Here is a 13,761-nt window from a genome sequence, read left to right on the forward strand (position 1 = left end):
CTCCCCAACCACCACTCCAAAGCCCCCCCCGGTACCTTCCCCTGCAACCAGAAAAGATGCAGAACCTGCTAGCACACCACCCCCTCACCTCCATCCAGGGCCCCAAACAGTCCTTCCAGGTGAGACAGAGGTTCACCTACCTCTCCTCCAACTTAGTTTACTGCATTCAGTGCTCCTGATGTGGCCTTCTCTACATCAAGGAGACCAAACGTAAACTCAGGGCTTGTTTCGCCGAACATCTCAGCTGGACCCGCAGGGGCCGACAGGATCTCCCAGTCACTGCCCATTTTAATTCCCCTTCCCACTTCTTCCCAACATGACCATCCTTGGCCTCCTCCATTGCCAAAATGAACCAATCAGCAAATTGAAGGAACAACGCATCATCTTCCGCCTGGGCAGCCTACCACGCAGAGGATTCAACATTGAGTTCTCTAATTTCAAGTAACCTCCCTTCCCATCCCCCAACTTCCTTCCCAGTCCCTCTCCCTCCCTTCCATTCCTCTCAACCACCAATTGGAATCACCCCTCTCATCGACCAACCAGCTTGTACTCTCTAACTATGTCTACCTATTCCCCTTCACCACTCTGCGCCCCCACCCCAATATCTTTATCTGCAGCTCCCCTACACTCACCCCTGGTCCTGAAGAAGGGTTCTTGTGTTTAAAATGACTAGCTCAAATCTGTGGATGTTCATCACAGCATCATGAAACTTCTCAGTTTATAGATGATGTCTTCTTAAAATTCAAATATTTCTACATATGAGGTACAGTATACCTATGTATTGTTTCTTTTCAAGCATACATATGAAAATAATCTAGTGCCCTACAAGTATTGGTCTCCTCATTGTCTTCAATCCACTTCATTCATGGAATCCAGTTTCCTTTCTTCATATTTTTCTGATCTGTTCAATGCTTTTCTCCTTTTATTTCATCGACCTTGCATCTCTATTGCATTTTTGGCTTGAAGTCTTCGGAATTATGCATCGTTTTGCTGGAATTTGAACAGATTTCGGTCTGTACTATTTCAGTGAATTTGTATTGATGTATTACCCTTTAATGTTGCATCTCGCTTCTAAATCTAAAATGTTAATTTCCTTTCTGCGTAATACTGAAATCTTTTAATTAAATTTTGAATAACGCAGATGAATAGTGCATCCTTATACATCAATGAAATCTAAGGATTTATTGCATTTACACCCCCAGTTGTTATGGGATACAGGCTTCCTTGGTTTGGTTTCTTTGTTTCCTGCAGGGGAAAGTGAAGAACTTGATCTGAAAGGAAGTGACAGTTCCATTAACTTAGAATGGACAGAATGAGTATACAAAATTCTGGCAACTAAAGACATTCATTTTGAAGTAATGCAAAGTGATTCTGATTGCTGCCACTAAGTAAGTAAATGCCATGATGGGAGAATGATTTGAATGATTTGACAGTTTTGTTTTGAGCTTTAGTGCTACATTTTTGGAAAGGTTTCTATTTGTCTTTCACAGTAGTCAAAAACTGATAAATTGTGAATTGTAACTCTTGTGGCAAATTGCCTTCATTCAGTTGGCCTTAATGTAACCTCAAATGTGCCATTTTCTAAAAGCTCCAATTTCTTAAGTTGTCTTTTATTAAAACTGTTTTGTAAAAAGCGGATATATTTAGTAAATTGTAGGTTTCTTCTTATTCTTATTGCTTTCATTTATGTGACTAGAGAGTAACCAATGTTGAGTGGTGTTGTGGCACTTTCACAATTATACTGCAATGTAATATGTTAAATCTCTTTTTCCAGTTATTCCTGATAAACTAAGATGTGACATTGTCAGTTGTTTACATAACAGAAGTGCACTAACTAATCACAGAATTCAGAGAATTGGTACAGAATGCAATGAGGCCCACCATGTTATACAGTCATCAAGCTCTACAGCATGCAAACAGGCCCTTCAGCCCAATTTGCCCATGCTGCCTCATCTCCACTATTTAACCTAGTCCCATTTGCCTGAATTTAGTCCACATCCCATCCATGTACATTTTAAAATATTTCTTAAATGACAAAATTGTACTCGCTTCCATCACTACCTCTAGCAGCCCTTTGCATAACTCATCACCCTCCGTGTGAAAGAATTGCCCCTTTGGACCCTTTCATATCTATCCTGTCTCACTTAAACCTTTTTCCACTTGTTTAGACATCCCTTCCATGTAGAAAAGCTGTCAGCTATCTAATTTATCTATAAGATCACTTCTCAATCTCCTGTGGTCCAGGGAAAGAAAACCCAGCCTATCTAACCCCTCCTTATAACTTCCAGTCCAGGTAGCATCCTAATAAATCTTTTGTGCACTCTTTCTAGTTTAATAATATCCTTTCCATAGTAGGATGGACCAGAACTCCAAATGTGACCTCGCCGTCTTGTACAGCTGCAACAAGACGTCCCAACCCCTATACTCAAAGCTCTGACTAATGAAAGAAAGCATGCTGAAAGCCTTCTTCACCCTGTCTACCTGTGACTCAACTTGCAAAGAACTATGCACCTGCACTCTTAGGTGTCTTTGTTCAGCAACACTGCCCAGGACCCTACCATTTACTGTACAAGTCGTGCACTGATATGTCTTATCGAATTGCAAAACCTCACATTTATTTAAATTCAACTTCATCTGCCACTAATTGATCTATTGGCCCATTTGATCAAGGTCCCATTGTATTCTGAATTAACCTTCTTCACTGTCTACTACACTGCCAATTTTGGTGTCATCTGCAAACTTACTAACTATATCTCTTATATTCACATCAAAATCATTTATAAGAATGATGAAAAGCAGTGAACCTTTCACTGATCCTTGCGGCATACCACTGGTCACCGGCCTCTAGTCCAAAACACAGTCCACCACCACCACCCTCTGTCTCCTTCCTTCAAGCTAATTTTGTATCCACTGGGCTAGTTCCTCCTGGATTTCATGTGATCTAACCTTGCTAACCAATCTGCCAAGCGGAACCTTGTCAAACACCTTGCTGAAATCCATATAGACAACATCAACCTCTCTGCCTTCATCTGTCTTTTTTTGTCAAGTTAGTGAGACACAATTTTCCATGCTGAAAATGTGTTGCTGGAAAAGCGCAGCAGGTCAGGCAGCATCCAGGGAACAGGAGAATCGACGTTTCGGGCATAAGCCCTTCTTCAGCATCTGCAGACCTCACTTTCTCCACAATTTTCCATGCACAAAGCCAAGTTGACTATCCCTGGCCTTTCCAAATGCACGTAAATCCTGTCCCTCAGAATTCCTCCTCACAACTTACCCATCACTGATGTCAGGCTCACAGGTCTATAGTTCCCTGGCTTTTCCTTCCCACCTTTCTTAAATAATGGCACCACATTAGGCAGCCTTCATTCTTCCGGCACTTTACCTGTGGCTATCAATGATACAAATATCTCAGCAAGGGGCTCAGCAATCTCTTCCCTAGCTTCCCACAAAGGTCTGGATTCTGCACCTTCAATGACTTATGTACATACATGGCAAGTCCCTCTGCTCCTACACCTCCTTTAGAATGAATCACTTCAGATTTCTCTGCATTGAATGTTGTCTGCCTCCTATCTTGTCATTTTATATTTATATGCAGATCTTGTTGTTCATTAACAGCATAACACTGGAACCCTTTCTGTTTAGTGGTAATGTCACTGGCCCGTAATCCAACACCCCAGGCTATGGTTCTGGGGACATGGTTCAAATCCCACCATAGCATTTTAAATTCAGTAAAAGTTTGAACTAAAAAGCTAGTGACAACTAAGTAACCACTGTCAATTATGGCAAATCTGAGTCAGGTTCACTAAAGTCCTTGGTCTAGCCTACATGTGATTCCAGACCCACAGCAATTGGGAATGGACAATAAATGCTGGCCTTGGCGATGACTCACACATCCCACAAGTGAATAATAAAAATTAGATGCCTGGTCCAACAGACTTCAGGGATCTATGTTCTTCCAGTCTGGGCATTTAGCTAAAATCAGTCCTGAAGGTCAAGTTCCACCAGCCAGGGAATTACGGGTAATTTAGTATTTGCTGCCATTGCCTTTCTAGATGGAAGTGGCCATTGGTTTGGAAAGTATTGTATAAGCATCTTTGGTGAATTTCTGCTGTGCATCTTTTAGATACTACACACTACTACTGATCTTTGGTGAATGGAGTGGATGCTTGTGATATAGTGCCAGTCAAGCAGTCTGCTTTGTCCTGGATGGTGTCAAGCTTCTTGAGTGTTGTTGGAGCTGCACCATCCAGGCAAGTGGGCAGTACTGCATCCTGGCTTGTGGGCTGTGGGCGGTGGGCAGCCTTTGGAGAGGCAGGAGGTGAGTTACTTGCTGTGGGATTCTTAGCCTCTGACCTGTTCTTGCAGCCACTGTGTTTATACTTTATTTATATGGCTAGTCCAGTTTGATTTCTGGTCAATGGTAACCCCAGGATGTTGTTAGTGGGGGATTCAGTGATGATAATGCCACTGAATGACAAGGGTAAGGAGTCCATATAAAATTCTATCTGAGCAGGGTCAGTTTGCACAGGAATCCACTGCATGTCTGAGCTGCCATGATGTTAAGATCACAAAGGGAATGGTTACAGAAATGGAAGAATTGGAGATAGTATAGAAAGAACTGTTCCCTCCAGAGATGAATGGAATCATCGCTGATTCTGTACTCTCGTCACAAGATGGTTAAAGTGTGGAATGACATGTGCAGACCAGACCGTAGTACAATCCCTGCACTCTGTTTAGATTCAATGTGCCCCATTTGAACTGAAATACCTTGGATCACAGTTCAAGAATCGCTGATCACTGAGCCTATGCGTAGTCAAATCAGTTGCTGTGAGAGATGACCAATGCTTGGCCATTAGAAATCCTTTCATCCTTGGGATGTCTGAACTAGCTTCTCATCACTCATGATGTTGTGACTTAGCCAGTTCTGACAGCAAATAATTCAATTAGCTGGCATTTTAATGGAGCAGGTTAAATATATTTATAAAAGTGAAAGATTATTTACAAGGATATTTGACCCATATAAGTGCCTTCAGTAAGTGCTTTTCTTCTTCTGCCTCACACTATATTAAAGTGCAGTCTTGACTTTTACAGCTGGGATGGTGAGACCCTGTTTTGCAGTTGATCCTGTTGACCTGGAAAGTTTGGGTGATCATGCCTAGATGCCTTTGGGCCTAGATGGCCCAGGTTTTCTGAGTCTCCTGACTAGATATAATTTAATACTCCCCAGCTTAAAGTTTTGCAGAGTTTGTGATCACAGACAGGGTGGAAGTAGAAGAGTTGAGCATTGTCCTGAGAAGAGGTTTTTGGGGATCTTATGTGGGTCCTGTTGAGCGTGGGTCTCACTGACAGGAAGGGACACCTGAAGTGAATTTGAGGATTCCTTACTCTCTCTTGCCTTGGTATTGATGTTGCGAACTTCTGGCTAAAGTGATGGAGGATAAAAGTAGGTTCTGTTGCTGCAACTGTACAAGACATTAGTGAGACTGCACTCAGAGTATTGCATACAATTTTTCCCCTTACTTCAGGAAGGATGGAGTTGCATTGGAGGTTGCTTAGAGGGGATTTATTAGATTGATTCCAGAGCTGAGGGGTTCATATACTGAAAACAAATTGAGTAGTTTAAGCCCATACTCTCTAGAGTTTAGAGTAATGAGAGGAGAGCTAATTGAGGTAAACAAGATGCAAAAGGGGATTTACAAAGTAGAAGTAGAGAGATGTTACCTCTTGTGGGGCAATCTGGAATGAGAGGCCATAGTTTTAGGATAAGGAGTAGCAGAGATAGTAGAAGCGGGAAACTTCACAATCTTTTAAAAGGTCCTTGGATGAGCATTTGAAATGTCATAACATCCAAGGCTCTGCGCTAAATGCTGCACAGCAATGAACCTTATTACTTCAGAACTTTAGAAATGGCGTAGAAAATCATATATCCAAATTTGCTGAAGACACAAAATTAAGTAGCATTGTAGACAGTGTAGATGATAAAATAAAATTACAAAGGCATACTGTTAGTCTAAGTGAATGGACAAAACTGTGATAGATGGAGTTCAATGTAAGCAATTGTGAGGTTATCCATTTTCAATCCACAAAGGATAGATCTGACTGCTTATTGAGTATGAAGTTAAACATACTGGATGTCCAAAGAGACTTGGGGGTTCAGATGCATAGATCTTCAAAATGTTATGAATAAATGCAGCAAATAATCAAGAAAGCTAATAGAATGCTGGCCTTTCTATCTAGAGGACTGAAGTACAAGGTTGGAGAAGTTATACTGCAGTTGTACAAATCCTAGTTAGACCCCACTTGGAGTATTGTGAGCAGATCTGGGCACCACACCTTAGGAAGGATTTATTAGCCTTGAAGCAAATGCAGTATAGGTTTACAAGAAACATTACTTCAGGGGTTAGATTATAAGGAGAGATAATACAAATCAGGCCTGTTTTCTCGAGAATTTAGAAAGTTAAGATCAGAAAGTGATCTGACCAAAGTCTTCAAGATAGTAACAGGAAAAGACAGGTTAAAGAAAGATAAACTATTGCCATTGGTTGAGGATTCTTGAACATGGGGGCTATAGTCTGAGAATAATGGCTAGATCATTCAGGAGAGATGTTAGGAAGCATTTCTGCACACAAAGGGTGGTAGAGGTTTGAACTCTTCAAAGAGACTTGGGGGTTCAGATGCATAAATCTTCAAAATGTTATGAATAGGGTGGTAGAGGTTTGAACTCTCCAAAAAAGAGTAGTGAATGCTGGATCACTTGTTAATTTGAAATCTGAGATAGATAAATTTTTGTTAAGCAAAGGTACAAAGGAATATAGACCAAAGGTAGGTATACGGAGTTAGGCCACAAATCAGCCATGACCTCATTATATGGTGGAACAGGCTCAAAGGGCGATATGGCCTATTTGTGTTGTTATATTGGGGCAAGTATAAATTTAGTGTTGCTTTGTCTGTACAGACTTGATGGACCAAAAGTCTCTTCTGCACTGTTTGATTCTATGATTCAGGTTTAAAACAGAGGTGATGAGAAATTACTTCTCTCAAAGTGTCGTGAGTCTATGGAAATCACTATCCCAGAGTGGAGTGTAAATTTAGTAAATTTAAGAAGGAGATAGACAGATTTTTGAGGCCAATATGAGAGTCGCAGGTAGGTAGAATAGTGAAGAAGGCTTTCCTTTATTGGTTAGAGCATTGAGTATAGGAGTTGGGAGGTCATGTTGCGGCTGTACACGACAGTGGTTAGGCCATTTTTGGAATAATTCTGGTCTTCTTCATATAGGAAAGATGTTGTGAAACATGAAAGGGTTCAGAAAGGATTTACAAGGATGTTGCCAGGATTGGAGGATTTGAGCTATAAGGAGAAGCTGAATAGGCTGGGTCTATTTTCTATGGAACTTCGGTGGCTGGGGGGTGATCCTATAAAAGTCTATAAAATCACGAGGACATAGCTAGAATAAATAGACAAGGTCTTTTCCCAGGGATTGGGGAATTCCAAAACTCGAGGGCATAAGTTTAAGATGAGAGGGGAAAGATTTAAAAGGAATCTAAAGGGTAAGTTTTTCACGCAGAGGGTGGCACATGTATGGAGTGAGCTGCCGGAGGAAGTGGTGGAGGCTGGTACAACTTAAAAGGCACCTTTATGGGTATATGAACAGGAAGGATTTAGAGGGATATGGGTCAAATGCTGCCAAATGGAACTAGATTTATTTAGGAAATCTGGTTGGCGTGGACAAGTTGGACCGAAGGGTCTGTTTCCATGCTGTACGTCTCTATGGCTCTATGTACCTTGTTGATACTTTTCTAGAATAAAAGTTTCTGGAAAAAAAGCTTGCAAATGCTTTACATTTGGGTATATTGTCACAGCTTTAGAAATGGTGTGAAGGTGAAAGCTCCAAAGGGAGGCCCACGACTGCATTTTACACATTCTTCAATTCAGAACAAAGTTTAAATGTTGTACAGAGAAAAGGGGAAAAAAAGCCTTATTTCTTTAAAACACTATTACTCATAATATGACCTTGGGCCATGTATGTCCTACATCTCCTTCACCTTTGACCCTTGGCAGACTCGCTGTTCCAGATGCCTTAAGTTTCTCTTTACAGACTGCCAGCTTCTACAATGTTGACTGATGAGCTGGAATACATTGTTTTTCAATTTCCTATTGCTGTGCAGCAAAAAAAATCAGGAAATACTATTCAAAGACTGTTTCTGCAAGACTCCATTAAAACAGCACTATTGCGCCCCTAGTTCTTTTGACTGTTGAAACTTATTCCTATTGTGAACTGTTATAGTGGTAAATTTGAATCAGTATTTTGGTATCTACTGAATCCTGAGTACAATTCTCTGACTGAAAACAGAGCCTGAGTAGAACTTTATTTACAGTTGTGGCTATAAGCCATATTGAGAAGGAGCTAATTTGACTAAAGATAATTAGGTTATTAATTACAGTTCCTTCAGAGTTCCTTCTGTTTGGGCATATTTAATCTGCTTGCATGCATGACCAATATCAGTAAGACTTCCAAATCAATTTTCTTAAATAAACCTAATTTTAATTTTTAATTAAAAACTTGTAGAATCTAATGAATTTGATAATGAATAAATACTGAAATGAAGACTGTTTCTTTCCTTTTATTGATGCTGATAAAACAAAAAGCCAGTAAGTTTCTGAAACCTTGAATACCTTCCTTTTTTTTTTGTAAAGATATGCATTTCTAAGTTTTCAGACAATCTTTGTGGTGTAACGAGTAGTGTCCTGCTTTTGAGCCATAAGTCAAGGCTTCCACTCCTACTCTGCATTCTACATTGCTACGGAAGCTATTGGGACAAACATAGAAAATGCCAGCAGCGCAGGGAAATGGCCCTTACTTGGACTTTTAATTGTCTTGATTGGTTGCCTACCTCCAGTTAGTAGGAAGTTGAACTGCTGCTATTATTATTAATCAGAAACTTCTATAAGGGTCTATCAGGTTTCTCTGATATGGCTTCCCTGTTATTTTACCAACTCCCCACTTCCTAGCTTGCCATCAGGGGATCATAAAGCTCCACCATTTCTGTTTTTATGTACTGTAGAAATGAAAATTTCCTAAAATGACAACCACTGCCACACTGATTTGGGACAAAGAATCTGCAGTCCCTCTAAATGCAGATTGTGGCTGCTCTTTCACCAAGAAATGCCTCTAACTGCATTATTGAACCTCTGCCAGCTGCCAGATGCTCACCTCCAAATTGGTCCCTGCCAGCTGACTGAAATGGCCGCATTTAATTGGTCCCAGTTGGTCTCAAGTTCGGCTCTTAACTCACCAAGGCTTCTTAAGAGCCATGAGTTGAAAAATGTGTTGCTGGAAAAGCGCAGCAGGTCAGGCAGCATCCAAGAAGCAGGAGAATCGACATTTCGGGCATAAGCCCTTCTTCAGGAACCTGACCTCCAGCATCTGCAGTCCTCACTTTCTCCTTCTTAAGAGCCATGGCCTTTACCTAAAAGGACAAATGTAGAATCATCACCATTTCCAAATTCTGCTCAAAGCCACAAACCATCATGACTCAACCAGTAAGGGGTTAGGGGGTTAGGAGGGCTAAATGGAGACATGTAAAGTACTTGACAAGTAGAATTAAAAAGAATCTCAAGTCGCTTTATACATATATTAGAGAATAGCTATGGAAAGTATAGGTTCACTCAAGGATAAAGGAGAGAATTTATGTGTCTAACCAGAGCAAGTGGGTGAGGTTTCCTAATGAGTACTTTAAAGCATCTCATGCATCACAAGGAGAGGGACATGGATGATGGTAAGATTAGAGGGGTATGTTTATGTTCTAGGGCATGTTGATATTAATAAAGAGGAAGTGTTGGATGTCTTGAATTGCATTAAGGTAAATGCGTCACCACAGTCTGATGGGATCTATCCCAAGATACTGAAGAAGGCAAGAGAAAAGATTGCTAGGCCTTGACAGAGACTTTAATGTCCTCGTTAGCCACAGGCAAGGTCCCAGAGGATTAGAGAATAAGTAATGTTCCTTTCTTTAAGAGGAACAATGAGGATAAGCTAGGAAACTATAGGCTGGTGAGCCTTAATTAGTGGTAAGAAAGTTGTTGGAGAAAATCCTTAGGGGCTGGATTTACTTGCATTTAGAAAAGAATGTACTTATTAGGGATGGCTAGCATGGTTTTGTGCAGGTAAGTTAACAGGGAAGCCACATCAGAGAAACCCATTAGACCCTTCTTGAAGTTTTTGATTGATAATAATAGCAGCAGTTCAACTTCCTACCAATTGGAAGTCTTGTCTCACAAATTTGATTGTTTATTGAAGATAAGGCCAGTATCACCTTTTGTTCAGTATGGAAATATCAAATACTAGGGGACATACAGTTAAGGTGAGAGAGGAATGTTGTCTACATAAACTTTTCTAAAGCATTTGAAGAGGTCCCTCATGTAGGCTGGTCCAGAAGATTAGGTCATATGGGATGCACAGTGAGGGGTAAGTTGGCTTGGTCACAGAAGATAGATGGTAGTTATGGAGAGGTGTTTTTCTGATTGCAAGTCTGTGACCAGCAGTGTTTCACAAGGATCAGTGCTGGGACCTCTGTTATTTGTAATATATTAAATGATTTGGATGAAAATGTGGGTGGTCTGATGAGTAAGTTTGTACATAACACTAAATTTGGTGGAATAGTGAATATGAGGAAGAATAGGAAGAATATCTGTGTCAAAGGATATAGATCAGTTGAAAAGTTGGGCAGATGAGAGATTCAGGATGGCGGCGACCCAGCAGGTCTGAGTCTGCAGAGCTCTGCCCAAGACTCAGGCAAAGTGGGGTGCCCATCCTCACCCCACCTGTTAAATTACTTAAAATAGCTTTAGCCCAGCACTCTTGGCCATTTTGCATCATGCATCAAACTTTAACAGTTTGGTCCTTTTTAAAATGACTAAGGGCAAAACCTCTGACAGTTCGCAACAGGTAGGGACACCCCCCCCCCACCCCCCCAACACACCTCGGGGGACTTACCTGCAGAGGTAAGCCTGATTTTGGAGTTCATGAAACTCCAAGAGAAGATCGATGCATCCATCAAGGAGACCCGGTCAAGGTGGGAGTCGATCTCAGTCATTCTACAGAAGCTGGGTCAGGTCTGGGCTCTTGAGTGGCGTGTTCAGACCCTGGAGGAATATACCGATGACCTCGAAAATCGAGGTCATCAGAAAAACATCCGGTTGCTGGGCCTTCCCAACGAAAGGAGGAACGCCAGCTTGGGGATTTCCTGGAGCAATAGCTCCCACAACTACTGAAACTGGAGTCAGAGCTGGGCCAAGTGCGGGTTGAGCCGGCCTACTGGGTTGCTGTGTGCAGGCCCGGGTCGGACCAACACCCCCACCCAGTTCTAATTCGACTTCAATGTTACAGAGAAAAACAAATGCTGCTGGAGGCCTCCAGAATCTTGGGGAAGGATCCCCATGCCATGATGTACAAGGGCTCCAATATAATGTTGTTTCAGGACTTTTATCTGGTTATGGTCCACAAGAGGAGGGCATTCAATGAGGCAAAGAAGTGTCTGAGAGACTTAAATATTCAATATTCTATGCGATATCTGACAACGCTGCGCTTCAGTCATGGAGGATCTGTGTATAACTTTGGATCACCGTTTAAGTGGTGCACCTGGAATGTCAAAGGGAGCCATTCGTCAATCAAAAGGAAAAAGATATTATCAAGTCTTTAAAAAGGAAGGGTTGATGTAGCTCTTTTACAGGAGACACATCTACATGATAAGGAGCACTCGAAGCTGCAACAGGGTGGATTTGGCCAGATGTTCTTTTCATCTTTCAGCTCAAAAAGTAGGGGAGTAGCCGTTCTTATTTGGAAAAGTCTTCCCTTCCAAATGTTAAGCCAGATAAAAGATAAGTCTGGACGGTATATATTGATTAAAGCCCTAATATATGGAGAGGAATACGGGATTTTGAATCTATATTGCCCCCCGGCACACCCTTTAAAATTTGTAATGGAAGCACTCTCTAAGTTGATGGCTCTTGGGGTCCGCCATACAATTATAGGGGGGAGATTTTAATTATATCATTGATCCAGAGATGGACAGGATACCTAGGAGCTCTGCGGGCATATCTCTGAGAGCTAGGCAACTGGCGGATCTGAACAGGGATTTGGGACTGGTAGATGTGTGGAGGTGTCTTCACCCTGAGGGTAGAGACTTTATTTTCTACTCTAACCCACACAAGTGCCATACCAGAATCGACATGTTTTTTGTCCCCTCGATCCTTTTGAACTCGATACTGTCTTGTAAAATAGGTAATATAACTATTTCTGATCATGCTGCAATATACATGGAAGTTAAGACTAGTGATGATGGAATAGGTCCCTGACATTGGCGTATGGACCCTTTCTTATTGAAGGATAGCAAGTTCATAAAATATTTCTTGCAGGAATTTAAAACCTTCTGGGATATCAACTCAGGCACGGCCGGTAACCCTTCGATGATGTGGGAAACTGCTACGGCATATGCTCAAGGCTTGGTCATCTCATATTCTGCGACCTGGAAAAGACAAAAGGGAGAGCAACAGCGTCTGCTCGAGGCTCGCCTGAAGGCAGCTGAAATTGTGTATGTTGATAGGCCCTCCATTACTAAGGTACAGAGGATCACAGCCCTTAGGGCAGCCTTGAATACCGCACTGACTCAAACAGCAAACAGGGAGATAGTATTCGCAAAGCAGAGCTTATTTGAATACGGTGACAAGCCTGGCAGGTATCTAACGTACCTTGCCAGAAAGAAAAAGGCTCCCCAAGCCATTCTGTCTATTAGAGAGAGTGCTGGTACCCTGACTAGTAATCGTAAAAAGATCAATGCAGCCTTTAGAAAGTTATATTTTGAATTGTATAAGTCGCAGGACTGTGAGGATAGAACTAGGAAGATGAAGTATTTCTTTAAAAATCTGGCCCTCCTGGGCTGAACCTTGGAGCAGGTGTCGTTCTTGAATGCCCTCCTGACATTTGGACCAGACGGATTCCAGGCTGAGTTCTGGAAAGAATTTGTAGGGGAACTGGCCGGGCCACTCATAAATATGTATAACTATTCACATAGTCAGGGCTGCCTTCCACCTTCGTTGAGAGAAGCAAATATTTCTCTCATTCTTAAGAAGGGAAAGGCCCCAGAAGACTGCTCTTCATATAGACCCATATCCTTGTTAAATGTGGATTTTAAAATTCTCTCAAAAATGTTAGTATTAAGACTGGAAAGGGTTTTACCATTCATTATAAAAGAGGACCAGACGGGATTTATAAAGGATCGCAGCTCAACTAATAACATTAGAAGAGTCTTAAATATGGTACAAGCCTGCCAGCAGGGAGCGATACCAGGTTTAGTTGTCTCCCTAGCTGCAGAGAAGGCATTCAATTGGGTAGAATAGCCATATCTTTTCTATAGGCTGGAATGGTTCAGTGTTGGAGAGGTCTTTACTTAATGGATTTCAGTATTATATAATGATCCCAAAGCAGCGGTGATCACCAACGTGTTTAGTTCAGATAGCTTTAGTGTTGGCAGAGGCTGATGCCAGGGATGTTTCTCTCACCATTATTATTTCCACTAGTGATTGAACCGCTGGTGGAAGCTATATGAACTGACCCTAACATAACAGCTCCGGAGGTTGGATCGGGCAAGCACAAAATTACTCTCTATGCGGATGATGTCTTCCTTTTCTTAAGTGATCCTTTGACATCTATATTCAAGTGGTCAATTTATTTGGTATGTTTTCAGGTTACAAAATCAATTTTG

At 41.5% G+C, this 13,761-nt stretch overlaps 1 long non-coding RNA gene across 3 annotated transcripts in view; it reads left to right on the forward strand.

Moving 5' to 3' along the window:
* LOC122556801 overlaps positions 1 to 13,761 on the forward strand; it is a 169,604-nt gene that overhangs the window by 65,114 nt on the left and 90,729 nt on the right. Inside the window, exon 3 of one of the 3 annotated variants that reach the window (XR_006313666.1) lies at positions 4,189 to 4,200. The exons of the other annotated variants lie outside the window; for them this stretch is intronic. This is a non-coding gene — a long non-coding RNA (uncharacterized LOC122556801). Of the gene's footprint in view, positions 1 to 4,188; positions 4,201 to 13,761 lie in introns of those variants that run through there. 3 annotated transcript variants of the gene reach the window in all.

This window comes from Chiloscyllium plagiosum, chromosome 2 (assembly GCF_004010195.1).
Source record: "Chiloscyllium plagiosum isolate BGI_BamShark_2017 chromosome 2, ASM401019v2, whole genome shotgun sequence".
Taxonomy (NCBI): domain Eukaryota; kingdom Metazoa; phylum Chordata; class Chondrichthyes; order Orectolobiformes; family Hemiscylliidae; genus Chiloscyllium; species Chiloscyllium plagiosum.